The sequence below is a fragment of the Cervus elaphus genome, chromosome 19 (assembly GCF_910594005.1).
Source record: "Cervus elaphus chromosome 19, mCerEla1.1, whole genome shotgun sequence".
In the NCBI taxonomy this organism is placed as follows: Eukaryota; Metazoa; Chordata; class Mammalia; order Artiodactyla; family Cervidae; genus Cervus; species Cervus elaphus.
In genome coordinates, this window is record NC_057833.1 from 65,325,304 (window position 1) to 65,349,138 (window position 23,835).

The 23,835-nt window shown below is 46.2% G+C and overlaps 1 long non-coding RNA gene across 1 annotated transcript; it reads left to right on the plus strand.

Annotated features, from left to right (window-relative positions):
* Positions 1-5,106: 5,106 nt before the first annotated feature.
* Positions 5,107-23,354, plus strand: LOC122675190. The gene is made up of 3 exons (XR_006335218.1): positions 5,107-5,325; positions 14,166-14,168; positions 23,318-23,354. It is a non-coding gene; the product is annotated as an uncharacterized LOC122675190 (long non-coding RNA).
* The last annotated feature ends 481 nt before the right edge of the window (positions 23,355-23,835 follow it).

Here is a 23,835-nt window from a genome sequence, read left to right on the forward strand (position 1 = left end):
AGGCCTGGTGTGCTGCGGTTTATGGGGTCGCAAAGAATTGGACACGACTGAGCGACTGAACTGAACTGAACTGAGCATGGGAAAACATTTGAATCAACTTCCTGACTGCCAGGGCAGCAGAAGTCTCATCGGCGCTAACAGAAACTATTCTTTGACCAAACTCGAATCAGCCTCCTCTGACTGTTGGCTGGGCCTCATTGTTGGCCCATGAGAACTGCAGGCTCTTGGCACAAATGATTTTGTCCATGCTCTATACTAAGACACTTGAACAACACACACACCTCAGGTCTGCATCCCCAGGACAACGGTCCCAGTCCCCTGAAATTGTTGCTGCTCAGTTGCTAAGTCTCGTTGGACTCTTTGTGACCCCATGGACTGCAACACACCAGGCTCCTCTGTCCTTCACCATCTCCCGCAATTTACTCAGATTCATGATCACTGAGTCAAGAACAGATGACAAGATAGATAGTGATGCCATCCAAGCATCTTATCCTCTGTCACCCTCTTCTCCTGCCCTCAGTCTTTCCCAGCATCAAGATCTTTTCCAATGAGTTGGCTCTTTGCAACTGGTGGCCAAAGTATTGGAGCTTCAGCTTCAACATCAGTCCTTCCAATGAATATCCTGGGTTGACTTCCTTTAGGATTAATTTGTTTGATCTCCTTGCTGTCCTTGGGACTCTCAAGAGTGTTCGCCAGCACCACAATTTGAAAGCATCAATTCTTCTTTATGGTCCAACTCAGCCTTCTTTGTGGTCCAACTCTCACATCCATACGTACTATTGGAAAAATGATAAATTTGACTATCCAGACCTTTGTTGGAAAAGTGATGTCTCTGCTTTTTAATACACTATCAGGTTTGTCATAGCTTTCCTTCCAAGGAGCCAGCCTGTTTTAATTTCATAGAAATCTCAACACTGCCAAAAGGATTTACTGTTTGTTCCCAAAACCTGATTATATGCCCCTGACTTCCCTTTTCTTATGAGCATTTACTTTGAAGAACTTGCAGTTGGAAATCCTTTCTCTGTGCTGTTGTGATGTATCTTCCATAAGCCAGTACTATCTTTTTTGAGGACCTAGGAGCCATCACTTGAAAGGTAATCATCAAGAAGGGCAGGGCCGTGTCTCCCAGCCTCCAAAGGGAGGAGGGGGAACGTGGGTGGAGATGGGAGCCCACTTTCAGTAGAGAACACAGGTGGGGACTTCCCTGGTGCCTCAGTGGTGGAGGATCCACGTGTCAATGCAGGAGACACGGATTTGATCCCTGGTCCAGGAAGACCACACAAGCCGCAGAACAACCAAGCCTGTGTGCCACAACCGCCGAGCCTGTGCTCTGGAGCCCGGGAGCCCCAGCTACTGAATCCTGAGTGCCCTAGAGCCCTGCTCTGCAACAAGAGAACTGCCACAAATGGGAAGCCCGCACACCGCAATGAAGAGCAGCCCCTGCCTGCTGCAACTAGAGAAAAGCCCACACAGCAACAGAGATGCGGCACAGCCAAAAGCAAACAAATAAAATTATTAAAAAAAAAAACAAAACAACAAAATACGGGTGGCCTTGACCCATCACCCAGCCTCCATCACATCCTTTGTTACGTTCCTTTAGCATGCCCCAGGGTGTAAGGCCTCCTGTCCTCTGTTTCAGTGGAGTTGAGCTGAGCTCTCTCCCCGACTGCAGTAGAACTGAATGAAATCTGTCTTGCTGCCTCTGAACAATGTTCGGCTTTGCTTCTCTTTGACAGCACCCAAGGGAAGCTGGGACTTCAGCTTTAGTAGGACGCTTTGAGGAGGAGGGCAGTAAAGCTCTGATTCCTGCAGTGAACCGGAGGAAGGACACAGTGACCTTTTCCAGCCTCTCTACTGACAAGTTTGTCAGATCATGGGGGAAATGTCCCTGAGGCACCCCCTGAGTGTAAGGAGAGAACTTGGGAGAGAACCAGGCAATGAATCAAGTCCCTAAAATAAACAGAGAAGTCATTTCTAAAGTAAGCAAGACTGAGACTAATTCCTGACTCTGGTTTTCCCTTGCGAGGTGACTTTGGATAGACCACATCGCCTCTCTGAGTCTCGGTTTCCCTGTTCTATAAAAAGAAGGGGTTGTGCCAGATGATATCTCCAGGGTGGGCTTCCCAGGTGGTGCAGCGGTAGAGAATCTGCCTGCCAGCTCAGGAGATACAAGAGATGCGGGAAAATCCCCTAGAGCAGGAAATAGCAACCCACTCCAGTATTCTTCCCTGGAAAATTCCACAGACAGAGAAGTCAGGCCAGCTACTGTCCTGGGGGTACAAAGAGTCGGACACGCGTGGACGACTGAGCACACACATACACACACACACGATGTGTTTTTAGGCTCCTTGCCAGCCTTGCTATGTTATGTTTGGGGGCCAGAGCCCCCAAATTCCAGAATTAGCAGTAAAGTCCCTCCTGCTCATCGCCCTTGATGGGCGCACTGACATGCCTGTCATCTGAATGCTAGGATGTGCAAGGACTCTCTCTTGACCGCCAGGAACGTACGGTCACACCTCTTCCAGGGCCATATGTGGCCGGGACCCCCTGGGAAACCAACAGCTCACATGGTTGCCAGAGTCTAAGTTTGTGACTCAGAAACAGTCTAAGTTTGTGACTCAGAAACTGCCATCTGCTAAATAGCTTTTAATTGAAGCTCCAAGAGGCAGAAGGTGGCTGGAAAAATCTTGCAAGTTGATCCAATAGGATTATCTTCCCTAAAAGAGGTTTTTCTCTGTTTAATTAGTTGGAAGCCATTTTGTCACAGATGGATTTTTCGCATGTCAGTCCTTTTGGTGCCCTGCCCGCCCACTCCGCACCCCCACAACCCCTTCCCTGCGTTTGAATGCCACAGATTCTTTAGTTAGCAGCAGCTTCTGATTTGTTTTATCCCTGGAGGCTGCCGTCCATGAGGCACCCAGTGTTACGGAAGCCTTTCCCACCACTCAGGACACAGGTGTGTTGTTTCAACCTGGATGAAGAAGTCAAGTGTAAACAGTCTTAATTTCTGGTAATACAGGTCAGTTACGCCGGACTCGGGAGCCACAGACTCACGGTCATGCTGGTCTGTACTGAGTCATCACCAAGGCATGAGCCTAAAAGGCAGCTCTGACCAAAGGGAAACCCAGTCATTCCAGAGGCAGAGTGTTAACCCTCTGTACCCCAGGCTAGAGAGGACTTGCAGTGGCCGGGACCAGCTCCACTGGTTACTGAAAAGAAGCCAGTGAAGGGACCCAGAATGAGGGGCTTCCGCTGACTTGGGATTTGGACTGCTGCACTTCCCTGGGTGTCCTCAGAGGGGCGCAGTAGGATACTCTGGTATGACAAAATGGATAGAGTCGGGGAGTGGAGGCAGGAGAAACATGGTCAGGAGTGGCTATAGCAACTGAAGATGCCATTCAACACACTTCCAGGTTTGCAGCGGGGCGAAACACTCCACTCCAACATGCAGGCAGATGACAGCATCTTCATTTCAACCCTTTCATTATGGGAATTTTTGAAACATATAGAAGTGGAGAGAACACCAAAGAATCTCCATAGACCATTTGCCCAGTTTCAACAATAATCAACCCAAGGCTACTCTGGTTTCACCTGTATCCCCACCAACTCCCCAGACCCACCTCACTTCCAGTATTAAGGCCTCACACTTCATAACTGAAGACAGCAAGGCTTAAGCACAAACGAGGATGAATGGATTTGGTCAGTTATACTCAATGACTGGAAGGAAGGAGAGGGTTCCATTCTTTGGTGGTGGCATACATGTGTGTTTTGGAAAAAGCAAGTAAATAATGCTCTGTTAAATAATTTCATGTGGAACATGAAAATATAATACCTATTGTCTTTTAATTATTTTAATTTATTACAATAAATTGTAATTTATTGTTAGATAAATTACACAAAGAAAAGTTGAACAAAATTTTTCTCAAAGCAGTTGTGGGATGACATCAAGAACTCTCAGTCCATGAGATCTTTATGCTTGTCATAAGGAAGCCATAGGTTAGAAAAGGTCAAAAAGCACAGGATGAGAATTTGTCCAAAGCCCATTTCCTCTTTGACCTCTCAGTATTTTTAATTCTAATGCCAGGTAACTGGGAGCCATGACTGTTTTCCTTTATAGCTTCTAGCACAATTCTGTATAATCAGGAGGCTTCAAAAATTGCTTTGAAGAAGTGGCCTTCCCTACAGTTGTAAGTAAAATATTAACAAGTGGGACACCTAGAGCAAATTGCCCATAAATATCTGAAATCCCATAAATCCCATAAAAATGGCATTTCCAAATTGGAAAAAAAAGCAAATCTCCAAATTGGAAAACTTTATTGAAAATAACTAAGCTCTGTAGTTTTCAAACTCTTTTCCTGGGATTTTATGGCGGTATGAGAGGTTTGGCAAGTATTCATGTGTCCCAGTCAACCTTAGAAAAATTAACCTTGTGTCATTTTGCTTTATATTTGGGTTTTGCTATAAATTTTCATTCGATTTAAAAAAAAAAAAAAAGAGTTCTGCGCTAAAAAAAACCAATGGCTATAGTCTCTTGCCACGGAAAGGAGCTGGTGGTGCAGAGAGGGGATGTGACTTGCCCAGGTTCACACAACAGGGCAGCAGAGTTGCTGGGACGGAGACCTTGCAGCCCAGGACGTGCAGGCAGGTGGCGTGGTTGCTGGGCTGGAGCCGCAGAAAGTGCCCAGTTGCTGTAGCTGTTCAGTCGCTCAGTCCTGTCCGACTCTTTTCGACCCCATGGACTGCAGCACACCAGGCTTCACTGTCTTCCACCATCTCCTGGAGCTTGCTCAAACTCATGTCCATCAAGTTGGTGATGCCATCCAACCATCTCATCCTCTGTCATCCCCTTCTCCTCCTGCCCTCAATCTTTCCCAGCATCAGGGTCTTTTCTAATGAGTCAGCTCTTCCCATCAGGTGGCCAAAGTATTGGAGTTTCAGCTTCAGCATCAGTCCTTCCAACGAATATTCAGGGTTGATTTCCTTTAGGATGGACTGGTTTGATCTCCTTGCCTTCCATGGGTTTCTCAAGAGTCTTCTCCAACACCACAGTTCAAAAGTATCAGTTCTTCAGCGCTCAGCTTACTTTATGGTCCAACTCTCACTGGAAAAGTGTTTTCATTTCAATCCCAAAGAAGGGCAATGCCAAAGAATGTTCAAATTGCACAATCGCACTCATTTCACATGCTAGCAAGGTCATGCTCAGAACCCTCCAAGCTAGGATTCAATAGTATATGAACCGAGAATTTGCAGATATATACAAGCTGGATTTAGAAAAGGCAAGAGGAACCAGAGATCAAACTGCCAACATCCATTGGATCATAGAAAGTACCCAGAGTAAGTGGGAAACCCCTTTGGAGTGGAAGCACCACTCACTCAGGTTCTCCCGCCCCCTCAGCCCCATCAGGCTTAAAGAACAACAGAGGAAATCTGCAGGGGATGTTTGGGAAGATTCCTGCAGGGGAAACTATTGTTCCAGGATGTGACAACACGATTAGAATGCCGGCTGTGGGATTTTCTCTGATAAGCTATAGAACCCTTGAACCATGACCCTCATAGCATCCCGATTGCTTAGCTAAGTCCAAGTCAGAAGTTACAGATGAGTGGTAAGGAGGCTGCACATTACCCCCAGAGATGTTTTGTTTAGCTTTGTCTGAATACACACACACACACATTGACAGCACATGTATTACAAATATAAGTCATGAAAGAAGGGACATCACTGCAGACCCTACAGTGTTTGGATTTTGATTGAGAAAGTCATCAACACTTTTAAACTGGGGGATTAAAAATTCTGAATTTCTTGTATATCTTCCAAAAAAAAAAGATTTGACAATGCTGGGCAACATTGGCAACACATTCTTGCCACAGTCAGCTGGAAGCTGGGGCTTTAAAGGGAGCATCTGTTCTCTTGTCTCCTTTATTTCTCACTGCTCCCTACTGCCTTATACCCAGCCTGCTTTACTAGTTCATTTTATTTTTAATTTATTTATATATTTTAATTGGAGGCTAATTACTTTATAATATTGTAGTGGTTTTCACCATACATTGACATGAATCAGCCATGGGCGTACATGTACTAGTTCATTTTATGTCCTGGGCCCTGTTGTAGCCTGGATTGGTGACCTAATGCTCTGACAAAGGGTTTTAAACAATGATTCTCAAATATTAGCATCAGAATTCTCCATGGTGCTGGCCTGAGAGATCCTCATTCCAGGGCACAAATGAGGCTCAGGACTTGCATTTTAAAGCAGCAGCCCAGACAGTTCTGGTGCAGGTGGTTGTTTTGAACACAGTTTAAGAAAAGCTGCCCTGCAACTGAGGTCCTCAATACTGGCTCTGCGTTTGCATTACCAGAAGGAGATTTTACAATGGATTCAGCTTTTACCTTCAAGCAACTGCATCAGAGAACACCAGAGGCCAGACCCTGCATGGTTACTATTTCTTCGTTTATTTTTTAAAATTCCCCAAATTCAGAAAATTTGAAAGAAGGGTTCATGGGACTCCTTTAAACCTCTTATCTAAATTTACCAGCTATTAACATCTTGCCACACCCATACTGTCTCTCTTATTACACATGCATTCTCTTTTGGCCAAACCATGCCAAAGCAGTCTGCACACATTGACACTTCACCCCTAAATGTTTCAGCATGTCTCCCTTAAGAAAAGGGACGTTCTCCACAACCACTACACAACCATTACACGCCAGTCAGGATGGCTGCTATCCAAAAGTCTACAAGCAATAAATGCTGGAGAGAGTGTGGAGAAAAGGGAACCCTCTTCCACTGTTGGTGGGAATGCAAACTAGTACAGCCACTATGGAGAACAGTGTGGAGATTCCTTAAAAAACTGGAAATAGAACTGCCATATGACCCAGCAATCCCACTTCTGGGCATACACACTGAGGAAACCAGATCTGAAAGAGACACGTGCACCCCAGTGTTCATTGCAGCACTGTTTATAATAGCCAGGACATGGAAGCAACCTAGATGCCCATCAGCAGACGAATGGATAAGAAAGCTGTGGTACATATACACCATGGAATATTACTCAGCCATTAAAAAGAATTCATTTGAATCAGTTCTAATGAGATGGATGAAACTGGAGCCCATTATACAGAGTGAAGTAAGCCAGAAAGATAAAGACCAATACAGTATACTAACACATATATATGGAATTTAGAAAGATGGTAACGATAACCCTATATGCAAAACAGAAAAAGAGACACAGATGTACAGAACAGAATTTTGGACTCTGTGGGAGAAGGCGAGGGTGGGATGTTCTGAGAAAATAGCATTGAAACAAGTATACTATCAAGGGTGAAACAGATCAGCAGCCCAGGTTGGATGCATGAGACAAGTGCTCGGGCCTGGTGCACTGGGAAGACCCAGAGGGATGGGATGGGGATTACATGTAAATCCATAGCTGATTCATGTCAATGTATGACAAAAACCACTACAATATTGTAAAGTAATTAGCCTCCAACTAATAAAAATAAATGGAAAAAAAAAAAAAAAAAAGGGACATTCTCCACAACCACACAGCATTACCAGGATAGGATAACCACTGTTTCCTTGAGAAGAGACTCAGGTCAAGTACTTCTGGTAAGAAGCCCATATGGTGATTCTGTGTGATATTCTGCACCTCCTGTTATATCACACTGGGAGGCAGAAAATGCAGAGATTCACAGGCTTCAGTGTGCACCTGAAGGGCTTGTTAAAACCTAGATTCCTGCACTCGCCCTTGCAGTTTGGGGGTCTGTGAGGGCCCCTGAGCTTTTACATTTCTCACAAGTTTCCAGCTGATGCTGGTGCTGCCAGCCCAGGGCCTGAACTTGGAGACCCACTAACCTCACAATAACCATCCAGTTATTGGCAATAGGCCTCAGTAGCTTAAAATTCATAGGAGAAGGAAATGGCAACCCACTCCAGTGTTCTTACCTGGAGAATCCCAGGGACAGGGGAGCCTGGTGGGCTGCCGTCTATGGAGTCACACAGAGTTGGACACGACTGAAGTGACTTAGCAGCAGTAGCAGCAGCAGCTTAAAATTCTGCCAGGTGACCATAGGCTGCCAGCTCTGAGACCCGTTGCTAGCCTGGCCCATCACCACTCAAATACCTTCCTCAGCCAGCAGCATCCGCATCACCCAGGAACTTGGGAGAACTGTGGAATCTCAGGCGCTACCCAGACCTACAAACCCAGCAGCTGCAGGTTCACAAAACCTGGGCTGAGCACGTGCACATTGAAGGGTGAGCAGCTCGGCTGTGGAGGGAGCCTCTTCCACGCCTCCACTGCCTGCTGGCATCTTGGCACCTGGGGGTCTGTGGGAGCCGGTGATGGTGGGGGCGCTGCTGCTCCAAGAACACAGCCTCAACTCTGGAGGGAGCAGAAGAGAAAAAGAACCTACTGGCTGACTCTGGGCCCACTCTCCCACCCCCACCCTTCCCACCCCCACCCCACTGGAAGGCCTTATTTTAAGAAGCTGCTTGCTTCAGTTCTGTCTCTAAATTGAGCCTTGTATTACCTGCTCCTTGTGGCTTTGTTGGACCTCACTGTTTCTAGGTGGGCAGCATTTTGCTGAGCCCTGAAGGTATAAACTAAAACACATCCCCACCCTCAGGGAGCCTGCATCCTGGTTTCTTCTTTCTTGACGGGCCGCCTGCCAGGCATTGGAAGGTCCCTGCGCCAGGCTCCCCATGGGGTGGCCTGTTGTACCTGCTTTAGGGCTGAGGTGAACAAAGAACTCTGCTGACCTTTCTTTTTCCAGTTTAGATCTGCCTTTTAGAGACTAGGGCCCATGGGGCCATCTGTCAGCTATCATCAAATATAGTCATTCAACAAACATTGACTCTAGGGGGTAGATGTAAAGGGGATAGATATGGTTCCGATTACCTACAACACAGATGAGATGGGGCTCTCAGGGAAAAGGAAGTACTACCAGGAAGAATCTGTATGGAGACCTTCATGAGGTTTCAGACTGGAGAGAAATCACTATCCCCTAAGGGTCTAAGGAAGGCTTCATGGAGGAGGTGACATTTGGGAAGAGGAAAGCTTCATCTTCAGGGTCAATAATCTCTGCGAGTGGCCTGGTTTTGCTCTGAGGCCCAGGAGTAGCCTGGATTCAGACCAGATTTGCTGCCAGCCCAGTTTCACACCCCAGGTGCCAAGGAGGAGACAATATATTTGCACATAAAGTGTTTTACAAGCCTGGGCAAAGGGACGTGGATTGTGAAGAGTTCTCACCAATTCCTCCCTGCCTTGAAAATCTGGAAATCGTTTCAGCAGCTGGGAGGAGAAGAACCAGGTGGGAATATGGGGACTGGGGACTGGAAACAGCCCTCAGAAGAACTGATCTGCACTTTCCACGCTGGGCAGTGGGCAGGCTGTCAGGAATGGGAGCAGACGGTTGGGCCAGGGAGCCTCCAAGGCACATGTGAGGCAGGGAGATCATTGTCCTGGTTAAGTTAAGTCGGGGACCAATCAGGAGAAGAGGACAGACGAAGAATCGAAAGGAGCGTGGGACAGGGGCCATCTCATCTCAGAGCACTGGGCAGGGTGGAGCTTGAGTCAGTTCAGAAGGCTCTGCCTTTGCTGAGGGTCATCAGAGAGAGCTTTGGGGCGCCCTCAATTTTACAGCCTGAGTTGGGACTTTCCTGGTAAATGAGGAGCTATGGGAAAGTGGAGGACAGCACACGGGATGCAGGGAGTGTGGTGTTCTAGGATGATGAGAACATGGTGGACTGTGGCCCCGTCCTCACCCTAGACAGGCCCTTGTTTGGGTGGCATGAGTGGCCCCAGCTCACCCTCCATCCCTGCAGCTATGCCTTCAGCTGTGACACCACACTGCCCCCTGACTCTGACACAGTCACTAGACTGAGACAGAAGAGACAGCCTGTGTTAAAGGACTAACTCCAAACTCTGCATATTCCAAAGAAGGCTTGGTTCCTGCTTCCTGGGAGGTAGCATTAAGCCCGGGGATATCCTGCCTGACAAGAGTGTCCTTGTTTACCCGGAGCCAAACCAGATAGTGACACAGTGCTATCTATGGTGATGCCTGGGACTACAGAGCATCACATGGACCTTCGGAGGGGCTGGTCCACACTGCGGTAAACACAGCAGCAGCCAGCTGTGCCTTCATGACCGGTGAGAACCCTGGCCACCAAGGCTCAGGGGAGTGTCCCTTGTTGCCAATATTCCCCTTGTGTCATCATATGTTGCTGCTAGGAGAGATAGGCCCTGTCTGTAGACCCCCCCGGGAGAGGACAGCTGGCCCCCAGACCCGGCCCTTGGTGCCTTGTTCCTTTGCTGATTTAGTGTGCGTCTGATACTGAGCCCTGTGACTTCTGGCACACCTGAGAGGGGGGTTTGGGGGTCCCCACACTCCAGGCAGTATGTTGATTCTGAGCCTAGGCTTTTAAGGCTTTATGAGTGCTTCTGCTTATTCTCTTGCACTCATGCAGTTGCCTTAGGAAGGGCATGCTCTAGTCTACCCACCATTCCAGGAGGGGAAAGAGACACACTGGAGCAGGGCCACTTCCAACAGGTCCATCCCAGATCAGTTGACCCCCGGTGGACTGTGATGATCAAGCCAAACAGAGAAGAGCAGAACCACCCAGCTGAGCCCAGCCTGGAGTCCCTGATGTATGAGGGAAACATGCTTGTTTTCAAGCACTGAGCTGTAGATGGATGTGTCCTGCAACGGTAGAACTGATCAGCCCCCAGATAACCGTGGTGGTTCCAGCTCTGTTCTAACGGTACCAGGGCCCCTGGGGGCCTCTGCAAGCTGGTTCCTCTGAAGGACTCTCCATCCTCAACTTCCAGGTCAGGATGAAATCACAAAGTAGCCAGCAATGTAGTTGCAGTCACCAAAACTGCAAGGGATCAGTTTTTCTAAAGGAAAGTACTTGAAAGACCTTCTGGGCCTTCTGGGGAGGAGGGTCACAGGTGAGGGGAGAGGAAATGTGGTCTGAAAGCAAAGCTAGGTGAGAGTGTGGGGGAGTGGGCCTCAGGAAGAAGTGCAGAAGGGGGAGAAAGGAGAGTAAACAGGAGGAAAAGGGCTCTGAAGGAGGTAGGGGGTGGGAGGAATCTTGAGAGTATCTCTTATAACCTTCCATCAGGTATATATATGCTCACACTAGGCAGTGTGTGCCTTCCAGGATACTGCAGCCTGCCATCCTGGATGGCATAAAGATAAATGACTGTTGAAAAGCTTGGAGTCCAGAGGCTAAGCATAGACTGGGGAGAAAGGGCAAGGATGGAAAGATGGGTTAGAGGATTTAAGTTCTCATGAAGAATATGAACCATACATAGCCAGTCGTCATTATTCATTGAGTCTATATTTGCAAATGGTACCTACTCACTAAAATGTATGTGTAACCCCCCCAGTCAAATACTTGCATTGCTTTCATAGTCAAGGTTCTATTTCCGCTAGGAACAATGTTTCAGTGTTCACTAATTCAGTGTTCCTGATGACTTCAGAGGACATAATACCAAGAATATTATACCATTATACCATAATACCAAGTTGAATAACAAGGATCAACTGTATATTGGTCTAAACCACACTGATGGGCACACTGCTCTGTACAGACACTCTAAAAAAATGACTGTAATGGGGGAAGTCCTTTGAAGGACATGCACAGGCAACAGTTTCAGATTTTAGTTTTTTGGCTGAAAAACATTGGCCAAGAAGTCAGAAGAGGCCAAATGAACATAATTTTTAAACTGAGCAAAGTATCTAATTGAAGATTATTTTTGCATTGAGCAGAGTCATCACTGGGGCAGTGGTTGAGTGATCCAGCCTGGAATCAGACCAACAGGAGAAGTCAGGCAGGGCTTTCCCCAAGCAAATCATGGGGAGTCCATTCAACTCAATGAATGCCATTTTATTACCTGGCATTAGCCCCTGCTAGATACAAAGACTAGCTCTGTGCTCTTCAACCCATTCCACAGGCACAGTGGTGTACAGAGAAACTTTCAGGTGATGCTGCCAAGTTTATATCCATGTGAAACATTTACAGTAATTATTTTCTACTTATTTTCCATTTATTTACACCCATTGTTCCAGTGAAAGCAGTCAGGATGTGGAGTTCCATGACTGTGCTATATGCTAGTATAGCTCAGAGTACCACTGGCTACAAAAGAAGAGATGGTTCACAACAAACAAAAATTATGTGTGTTCATTGGCAAGACTTCTGTTGATCTGAAAGAGCACTGAAAGAAGATGATGCTAAAGGAAAAGCAAGGAAATAGTGCAATGACTTGATACACTCTAATTCCTTCAAGTGTCACCAAATGTTCTTGTATTTGAAAATAGGGAATGGCTGAATCATGGTAAGTATGTTTTATATCTAGTAGATATTGCCAAACAACTTTCCAAAGTTTTGGTACTGGTTCACATTCCCATCAGCATTTTAGGATAGTTCTAGCTGCTCCTTGTCTTCACCAATACTTGATGTTATCAGTCATATCTTCACCAATACTTGATGTTATCAGTCATATCTTCACCAATACTTGATGTTATCAGTCTGGGATCTTGCATCTTGATTGAAGGGTCTCAAGGGCAGAGATGACAGAGGATGAGATGGTTGGATGGCATCGCCGACTCTATGGACTTGGGTTTGAGTAAGCTCTGGGAGTTGGTGATGAACAGGGAAGCCTGGCATGATGCAGTCCATGGGATCACAAAGAGACGGACACAGCTGAGCGACTGAACTGAACTGAACTGAAGGGCAGAGAAAGCTGTCAGAGCTTGTTTGTTGGTCCCTTGGCAGGGATCACTCTGTCAAAGTAATTAAGCAGTTCTGATGGGCACCATTCCCCAAGGCACCATTTTTGTGTTTAATTCTTCTGCCGTCCCAACAATTCTCTGAGCTCCCTAATATCCTTTTATAAATTCCATGCTGACTTACCCTAACTTGAGTCAGTAACCAAAGAACCCAAATGATACATTAGTCAAAGCTACTGGAGACTCTAGACTGGGCCCCTGGACTCCCCTGACCTGGGCAGCAAGATACAACATCATGGACCGCATACTCTAGCCACTGACATACTTCTCTCCAAGCCAACCAATTGTCCCACTTCTTTACCTGCCCAGGGTACCTTGCTCTGCCCAGAATTCACTCTCAATGCCTGTCCACTTGGAAACATATTATAGGACTAAAGTTAAGCATCATCTTCTCTGGGAAACCCTCTCTGACCACCTCTTACAGTTGTTCCCTACTCCACTGAAGAGAATTCTAGTCATAGTCTGTACAGAGCTGTCCCCTCATAAATTCATATATTCAAGTCCTAACCCCCCAGCACCTCACAATATGACTGTATCGGGGGACGGGGCCTTTAAAAAGGTGGTTTTGGTTAAATTCCCAGGTGGCTCAGTGGTAAAGAATCAGTCTGCCCATGCAGGAGAGGGGGGTTCAATCCCCAGGATGGGAAGATCCCTTGGGGGAGGAAATGGCAACCCACTGCAATATTCTCACTGGGAAAATCCCATGGACCAGAGGAGCCTGGAGGGCTACAGTCCATGGGGTCACAAGGAGTCAGACACGACTGAGTGACTGACCACTACCACCACATGGTTACACGTGGTCATATGGATAGACCCTGGCCCAGCCTGACAGGTGACTTTATAAGAAGAGAGATCAGACACAAAAAGACACCCTAGTTGTGCACACACTCAGATAGAAGACTTCCAGGAGGACACAGCAAGAAGGAGCTGTCTGCAAGCCAAGGAGAGAGGCCTAACGGGAGACTGGCCCTGAAAATACCTCTCGGAGCTTCATTGAGTTCTTCAGTTTGGGGCTGTCCCCATTTCTCAGCCATGCGGGCCCAGAAGTGCAGTCAGAGCCGTCAGGGACTTCAGCCCCTGACTTGGGTTTATAGGAAACACAGCCTTCCCTGGGCTCAGCTGTCTGCAGCACCAGGGCTGTTCCTGAGAAGACGTGGGCTAGTGGTTCTCAAACTCTGGTATGCATCAGTCACCTGGCAGGCCAGTGACAGCACAGATGGCCGGGCAACCCCCCGGTTCCTCATTCAGTAGGCCTGGGGCAGGACCTGAGAGTTCACATTTCTAACAAGTTGCCATGGAACGCTGATGCTGCCAGTCCAGACATTAACCCAGGCAGAGGGAGGCAGAGGTTCCAGGGAAGGATGGCAGAAATGACTCAAAGAATGTTGACGGAGACTCAGGCAGAATGTGATGAAAGGGGGCAGGCATGGATGTCTTGGCCAAAGAGGGCTCAGCGTGTGCTGGGCAAAGCTGGACAGTGGTTTCAGAAGCCACGAGGCAAGGGAAGGAGAGGGATGCAAATGAAGTGGCAGGACCATCCTACAGACAGAGCTCAGGCTCATCTGGGCGAGGAATGTCCACGACCGGCATAGAAGATCTCGACTCACTTTCAGATCTGTGAACGTTCCTGGGGCTTGCACAATTTATACATTAGATACTAAGTTGGACTTCCCTGGTGGCTCAGATGGTAAAGCGCCTGCCTACAATGCAGGAGACCTGGGTTCAATCCCTGAGTTGGGGAGATCCCCTGGAGAAGGAAATAGCAACCCACTCCAGTACTCTTGCCTGGAAAATCCCATGGACTGAGGAGCCTGATAGGCTACAGTCCATGGGGTCGCAAAGAGTTGGACACAACTGAGTGACTTCACTTTCTTTTTCCTTCTACTAAGCTGGAGGCAGCAGCGATCACGGAAGGTGTCGGATCTGAGTCCTGGTTTGGTTGTTAGCAGCTGTGTATCTTTGCCATTCAACCGCCCCTTTCCAGCCTTCGTTATCTGATTTTCAGCAACCCCTCGAGGTTGCTGCGAGGATCGAGTGAGATTTGGACAGAGCAGCACTTCATAAATTATGAAACTCTGGAGAAGCACAGTGGATGCAGATCTGCAGGGGGTTCAGGCAGGAGCAAGGCTGGTCTTTGCCACGGGCAGTCACACTCTGGAGCGGGAGGCCCTGTGTCCAAACCGACAAATTCCAGTAGGACTCTGCTGCTCTCCCTCTCCTTTGCTGCTATGTAGCCTAAATAGCATTGTCACCCTCCCAGAACAATCAATGGCTCCCTAGTTCTTGTCCTCTAAGCTGCCTCATTTCACAGCAGCCAGAGGAATTGTTTAAAAATCTAATCAGATCACATCCTCACAGACTTAAAATGTTCCAGTAACATCTGCCTCTTGTCTTGATGTCAAACTTAACTTCTCCCCGTAACCTACGAGACTGTGTGATCCAGGAGTAGCCCTAGCTCATGCCTCCCAAAGACACCAGCCTCCATTCCTTCCTGGAACATAGCAAACATCTCCCTGCCTCAGGGCCTTTGCTTGTTCTCTGTCCTCGGCCAGAGAGGTTCTTTCCCTCCACCCTGTCTCCCTGAGCCCGTTCAGCCTTCAGATTTCAGCAACACCACTGAAATGTCAATTAGGTCACCCCATTCCTGGCTCTCATGACACCCTGTCCCTTTATTTCACAACTCTCTGTAATGTACACTTTTTCATTTGTTTAGTGTGTATCTTCCCGACCAGACTGATAGACTTTGAAAGCTGGGATTATGTCTGTTTCATTCATTTCTTGTGTCCAGTCAGGGTGTTTGGGATGAAAGCAACAGAAATCGGTGTGGCTAATCTAAGGAAAATGAGATTTGTTGGAAGGACATCTGGAATCAATAGGCCAGAGAACAGGGCTTGGAAACGAGTAGTAATAAGGCAGTCCTAAACAGTGTGAAGTTAAAGTGGCAGGAAATGTTCTAGTAAAAGCAGCCTGATTGGGGTGTGAGATCCCCGAGTGCCAACTTGTTTTCAGTCTTTTTAATCTGTTTTGATTTAAAATCCAGAGCAAGAACATTTAATTGGCCTGGCTTGGATCACAGCCTCTCTCTTGGCTTGGGGAGGGAGAGAAGACTCATCGAACTGGATCCAAAAGAAGGAGGCTATCTCCCATCGTCAAAAAAAAAAAAAAAAATTGTTTGATTCACTCTTCCCAAGGTGAGAATGCATGCTGGCAAGCCTCAAAAGAAGAAATATCTGCTCAGCCATCATATGGATCCATAGGGTAGTTGCCCAATAACATACTTGTTCAATGAATGAATGAAAGTTTGCTTCTGGGCAAAGTTCAGTGCTTAGTCTCTGACTTAAGAGGTTTTTAATGTCAGTCTTGGTGTTTTGGAATAGAAATCCCTTGGTACACTTAATAGTACTTGGAGCCTTGCATCCTGAATGGAATCAGAAAGTAACTGGGGACACCTTCAGCCAGAGACAGTTATTCTGAGATACCCAGCCAAAATATTCCCAAGATCCCAGAAGAATTTTTTATGGTTTTCAAAGTATTTATTTGGCTGAGTCGGGTCTTTGTTGCATCATGTGGGATCTTTTGGTTCAGAGCACAAGCTCTCCAGTTATGATACGCGGGCTTAGTTGCTCTGCAGCTTGTGGGATAATAGTTCCCTAACCAGGGATCACACCTGTGTCCCTTGCATTTCAAGGCGGATTCCTAACCACTTGCCACCAGGGAAGTCCCACCTAGTAGTATTTTTCATGACCTCAGAAGATGGTGATTGCCTCTCTAGGTAGCTTTCTTTGTCATTAGGAAAATTTACCCTTCAATATTTAAGGACTTAAACCCATCACACTACAGGCAATCTCACAGGAGACTGGGTGATAAAACAGGAGTTACTTGAAAACAATTTTCTCTCTTGGTGTCTTTGTGTGTGTGTGTGTGTGTGTGTGTGTGTGTGCATGTGCGTGCTCAGGCACTCAATTGCTCAGTCGGGCCCAACTCTTTGCAACCCCATGGGCTGTAGTCTGCCGGGCTCCTCTGCCCATGGAAACTTCCAGGCAGGAATACTGGAACGGGTTGCCCTCTCCTCCTCCAGGAGATCGTCCCGACCCAGGGATTAAACCTTCATCTCTTTAGTCTCCTGCATTGGCGATCATCTTCTTTACCACTGTACCACTTGGGAACGCCCCTGGTATCTTGGGAGAACCAGCAAGAAAAACAACTGCAGCCTTCCCTTCAAGCTGATGTACTTATTGAGGAGAAAACAGGAGTGACAGGCCTAAGAGAGGAATGTGTGGAGCTCTGTGAGAGTCTAGACTCACCTGGCTGGTTAGCAAGACTTTCTTATGCCTTGTGACTTAAGGATTTTCCTTTTCTGTTCAAGATCTGAGGGGGAAATTTTCTCAATTTCCAAGAGAGAATGAAGACATCTCCAGATTTCATTTTTAGGGCTCTTTGGCAGTATTCCCAAAGCCAGAAAATTTTCTCCAAGAGTCCTTGGCCAGACATGTGGATGTCTAGATGAGTCTTGTAGCCAAGGAAATTTTAAACAAGGCTTGTATTTTAATAAATCTTTTGTAGCCTTATAAACCTTCCCTGAACAGTGATTTAAAACAACAGCAATTTATTATTTCTCATGATTCTCTGGACTGACTGGCATCAGCTGAGTGGTTCTTCTTTTCCATGTGGTACGTCTGAGGTCACTCGTGGGATGTACTCAGTGACTGGGCCTGGGGCCTCCTCTTCCCATTCAGCATGGTAGCCCAAGTTTCCTTATAGAATGGCAGTTGGCTTTTAAGAAGGAGCATTTCCAGAGGACAGTTCCCAGTGTGAGTTCATTTAGCAAGTCTGTTGGCATCACTTTGCTAATGTCTCAATAACCAAAGCAAGCCCATGGTCAAGTCCAGAGTCATGTGGGAGAGGAGCACTGAAGGGTGTAAACATCAGGAGGTATGGTTCATTGGAGGCCAGCGGCGGAGATCAATGTAGGCTGGGACTCCCTAGCTGTCAGTTTCTGGGTAAGGATGCATGACCCGTTGTCTGGTCTATGACTTTGCATTTCTAGGAATTCAGTATGATTAGGGTTGCACCTAGCTCCCTCCACCCTTTTCTTTGAAATTTCCTCTCATCCACAGACCCTGCTAAAGAAAGATGTTGAAAGTGTCGTGTTATTTTAAGATCCTATCTCCTTGACCACAGACAATTGGATCAGAGTGGACACCGGAGCCGGGAAAATCAAGCCATTCTCTGGGCTGGCACAACCTGGTTGTCTCCTCTGACTTTGGTGTTGGGACACTGAGAGATTAAGATCTAAGTTGGTGAAGAAGTAACAGAAGATCTTCTGGGTACCCTAAAACTGTGTCTTCTGAAGTATGTCCCAAACTCCTGAGAGGAATGAGACAGCTGGACCTTAGTAAAGAATCTTTAAGGAACACTGGCAAGTAATGATGTGTTAGAGGGTTGTAGAAAATGAACACCATAAACCACTATTCATTCATAGATGTCACATGTTTCTTCATATGTGCTGTTACTCTAAAGGCCTGCCAGGGAAGACTGAACCCGAAGGAGGCACTGGTCCCGTGAGGATAAGACACACGGGGAGCAAGCCAGGAGATGCACCCAACCTAGATCAGCCTAGCTGCCCCTGACTGACGGACCCACAGGCGTGAATACAGATATTTTGGGAGATGTTTGTTACACACTACCATGCCAATGGTTGACTGATACAAATCTCGTTGTTAAAGGTCCCGATTGGCCAGTTCCCTGCTTCACTGATCATTCAGGGCCTCAGTCTCCCTCTTGTAATTCCATCAGCCCCCTTGAATGTGGTCCTCATCTGCATCCTTAGAGCCTGGTCACAGGCCTGTGCAGCTTCCAGCTATCAGTAAAAGAAAAAGGCACAGAGAAGCACAGAGGCAATGTTTAAAGGCCCAAATGTGGAAGTTGAGTGCATCACTTATATTTGACAACAGTGGAGTCAGGACCCTCGCTGCAGAGAAGGCTGGGCAATGTAATCTCTAGCTACGTAGCCAGGTATCCAACTACCATGAAAGGAGAGGAAAACAGCTGTGCATGAACCATCAGCCATCTTCACTCTTAGATGGGAGACGTGACTTAAAAATCTGTGAAGGTTTCCTTGACTAGCAAGATAGTAAGATAGTTTCTTAGCACAAACTGGACAGTGAAACAAATTTCATGCCACCTTCCGTAGATGACAATGAGAAAACATGATGGCCCTGAGGTGTCCCATTCGTGTCCACATTCCAAGAGGGACAAACATAGGTACTTATGTTAAGAGGGAGTGAAGAGGATGCTGAAGGCCTCAAAAACAGGTCATAGCAGAAAGGTTGAGGACCTTGGGGATTTTCAAATGGAAAAGAATGTTTGAGGAACAAAATGACTACCCTCAAAATTTGTTACGGCCAAGAAAGAGAAGGCTTATTCTGTAAAGTCTCCAGAAATAGAAGATTATAAGAAAAAACTGCAGAGAAATATATTTATGCTCACTCTCAGAGAAGAAGATTCTAGCAAAGAGGCCCAAAATGATTTCTACAACAAATAGATTTTGGACTAGAAGATACAAAAAATAATATGCTGGCGTTTGTTGAGTACCTACCATGTCAGATACTACTAGCAACGTTCGCATAGTTTGTTTCAACTGTGAAAGTCTATACACTGATAACACAGCATCCTATATTCTTTTGAAATATTCTAAGGAGGCTGCTTACCTCGACTCAGATTAATTTGTACTAGTTCCTAAGAATCTTCCCTTTGTCTCCAAATTTCTGGAGGCAACTTTATTGCAGCTCTACCTACTTTTCTTCAAGCCCTCTTTTTGGAGACTCACCAACAGTCCTGCAGAGAGCATATGTAACTGAAATTTGTGGAGTAGAACCTCCCGGGAAGAAATGCCTGGAGATGTAGTACATATACCAAGTTGTGGGTTCTGTGGTAGATGAAAAAATTGGCCTGGGCAGGGAAAGACGGAATAGTATCACTCAGTAATTTTCCGATTCCCAGCAGAAACCTTAGATGTTTTGGGGAGGGTGGGGAGGTTACAGTCCTGACCAGCACAGTTTTGTGGTGGCCCACGTGTCTGCCGCAATACCGCATTGGAGAGTCTCGAGGATGCTGCCAAGAAGGCTGAGCCGGCTGGTTTTGAAGCTCTGTCCAATGCACAGATGACCAGGACCTTTCACAGACCTCTTCTGGGAGCCGGTGGGAGAGACGCCTTTCCTGATATGTTAGGAGTTAACTGAGGGCTTGTTTGTATCTCCTGAGACAGCGTTCACAGATCTCCCAGCTGTTTCCACCTAAGTCGGCCCCAGTCTCTACCGTTGTGTTCTTCTCCCACTGGGAACCCCAGGCAGGAGACAGGAAGTGCCCTCAAGGAAGAGACCCTAAAACTCCAAGTCTTCTCAGAACTTGAGAAAAGCTTTCATGTTGTGTGTTAATACATGCCTTCGGTGTGTGGTCAGTTCTTCCCACATGTTCCCAGGAAGTTAATAGAGAGTCTAAAGGGTACAGTTCAGTTCAGCCACTCAGTCATGTCCAACTCTTTGCGAGCCCATGAACCACAGCACGCCAGGCCTCCCTGTCCATCACCAACCCCCATAGTTTACTCAAACTCATGTCCATCTAGTCAGTGATTCCATCCAACCATCTCATCCTCTGTCAGCCGCTTCTCCTCCTGCCTTCAATCTTTCCCAACATCAGGGTCTTTTCAAATAAGTCAGCTCTTCCATCAGTTGGCCAAAATATTGGAGTTTCAGCTTCAACATCAGTCCTTCCAATAAACACCCAGGACTGACTTCCTTTAGGATGGACTGGTTGGATCTCCTTGCAGTCCAAGGGACTCTCAAGAGTCTTCTCCAACACCACAGTTCAAAAGCATCCATTCTTCTGTGCTCAGCTTTAGGAAGCTGTTTGACATGTAAATATTGCAGTTAAGCTGACAGGAAGGTGCACAGAGGACATTTGAAGCACAGGCACAGGATGGAACAGGCAGCCTGTCTCCTGCAAATGCCATGATCCACCTCCCAGCCCTCCACAGCCTGTGTCTTCTAAACCCTGGTGCCCTCAATCGGCCAGATGTTAGTAGAGGTTTTGGAGAAGGAAATGGCAATCCACTCCAGTACTCTTGCCTGGGAAATCCCATGGACAGAGGAGCCTGGCAGGAGATGGTCCATGGGGTGGCAAAAGAGTCAGGCACAGCCTAGTGACTAAACAACCTAGGAGAGTTTTGCTGCATCCGGAGGTCACAGGCATCTGGTGTTCTAGTCCTGTGACCTCATGGGATGAAAGGCTCACAATCCAGCTTGGCCTTTCCAGCAACAAGAGCTCCAGTTGGCTTCCTCTGATACATTTAATGGAAAGCCTGATTCCCCGCAGTAAGTAATAGCTTTCCCCAAGACAATATAGAGCCTAATCAGAAATGCACGTTCTTTTTGACTTCCTAAGGCCCTCTCACCTTTGTCTTCCACTTCTCCTGTGTTGACAAGTGTTTGTCAAGTGTTGTCAACCATTTGACAAGTGTCATCAAATTAGAGAACATTCTAGAACGGCTGTGAAAGGTCTGTGTGAAAAGACACGGAAGAGGAAGTAGAGGGTGATCGGCAGCAACACAAAAGGCACGTTGGGAGTTCATGATTGTAAAATGGAGGTGATAATAAAAAGTACTCACTACATCAGGCTGTTGTGAAGATTAAATGAGTCCATTTGTGTAATCAGAACAACGCTTGCTGGGCGGTGACACAGGAAGTCTCGACCACTACTATCAATAGTAGAAATGGATAGATTTTGTCCTTTCAGGAGAGCTTGAGCGGTGAGACTCCAGTCATGTTCTATTACCTATTATCAGACGGAGATCTCAGAGTAAATATAATTAAAAGTAAACACAATAAATACAGGAAAGCAAGGGGAGGCAGAACACATTTGTCTTGACGTGAGATGACTCTGAGGTATTAAGTTCAGTTCAGTCGCTCAGTCATGTCCGACTCTGCGACCGTATGGACTGCAACATGCCAGGCCTCCCTGTCCATCACCAACTCCTGGAGTTTACTCAAACTCATGTCCATTGAGTCGGTGATGTCACACCATCTCATCCTCTGTCATCCCCTTCTCCTCCTGCCTTCAATCTTTCCCAGCATCAGGGTTTTTTCCAGTGAGTCAGTTCTTTGCATCAGGCGGCCAAAGTGTTGGAGTTTCAGCTTCAACATCAGTCCTTCCAGTCCTTTCATCATAGGGGACTGGAATGCAAAAGTAGGATGTCAAGAGATACCTGGAGTAAAAGGAAAATTTGGCCTTGGAGTACAGAATGAAACAAGACAAAGGCTAACAGAATTTTGCCAAGAGAACGCACTGGTCATAGCAAATACCCTCTTATAACAACAAAAGAGAAGACTCTACACATGGACATTACCACATGGTCAATACCAACATCAGATTGATTATATTATTTGCAGCCAAAGCTGGAGAAGCTCTGTATCATCAGCAAAAACAAGACCAGGAGCTGACTGTGGCTCAGATCATGAAATCCTTATTGCCGAATTAAGATTTAAGTTGAAAAAAAAATAGGGTAAATGACTAGACCATTCAGGTATGACCTAAATCAAATCCCTTACAATTATACAGTAGAAGTGACAAATAGATTCAAGGGATTAGTTCTGATAAGACAGAGTACCTGAAGTACTATGGACAGAGGTTCATGACATTGTACAGGAGGCAGTAACCAAAACCATCCCCAAGAAAAAGAAATGCAAAAAACCAAAATGGCTGTCTGAGGAGGCCTTCCAAATAGCTGAGAAAAGAAGAGAAGTGAAAGGCAGAGGAGAAAAGGGAAGATATACCCATTTGAATGTCAAATTCCAAAGAATTACAAGAAGAGATAAGAAAGCCTTCCTCAGTGATCAGTGCAAAGAAATAGAGAAAAACAATAGAATGGGAAAGAATAGAGATCTCTTCAAGAAAATTAGAGATACCTAAGGAACATTACATGCAAAGATGGGCTCATTAAAGGACAGAAATGGTATAGACCTAACAGAAGCAGAAGATATGAAGAAGAGGTGGCAAGAATACACAGAAGAACTATACAAAAAAGATCTTCATGACCCAGATAACCATGACAGTGTGATCACTCACCTAGAGCCAGACATCCTAGAATGTGAAGTCAAGTGGGCCTTAGGAAGCATCACTACAAACAAAGCTAGTAGAGGTGATGGAATTCCAGTTGAGCTATTTCCAGTCCTAAAAGATGATGCTGTGAAAGTGTTGCACTCAATATGCCAGCAAATTTGGAAAAAACTCAGCAGTGGCCACAGGATTGGAAAAGGTCAGTTTTCATTCCAATCCCAAAGAAACGCTATGCCAAAGAATGTTCAAACTACCATACAATTGCAGTCACCTCACACACTAGCAAAGTAATGCTCAAAACTCTCCAAGCCAGGCTTCAACAATACATAAACCATGAACTTCCAGATGTTCAAGCTGGATTTAGAAAAGACAGAGAAACCAGAGATCAAATTGCCAACATCCATTGGATCATTGAAAAAGCAAGAGAGTTCCAGAAAAACATCTACTTCTGGTTTATGACTATGCCAAAGACTTTGACTATTTGAATCACAACAAACTGTACAAAATTCTTAAAGAAATAGGAATATCAGACCACCTTACCTGCCTCCTGAGAAATCTACATGCAGGTCAAGAAGAAACAGAACCACACATGGAAAAACAGACTGGTTCCTAATTGGGAAAGGAGTACATCAAGGCTGTATATTGTCAGCCCTGCTTATTTAAATTATATGTAGAGTAAATCACACAAAACGTCTGGCTGGATGAAGCACAAGCTGGAATCAAGTTTGCCAGGAGAAATATCTATAACCTCAGACGTGCAGATGACACCACCCTAATGGCAGAAAGCAAAGAGGAACTAAAGAGTCTCTTAATGAAAGTGAAAGAGGAGAGTGGAAAAATTGGCTTAAAACTCCACATTCAGAAAACTAAGATGATGGCATCTGGTCCCATTACTTCATGGCAAATAGATGGGGAAACAGTGGAAACATTGAAAAATT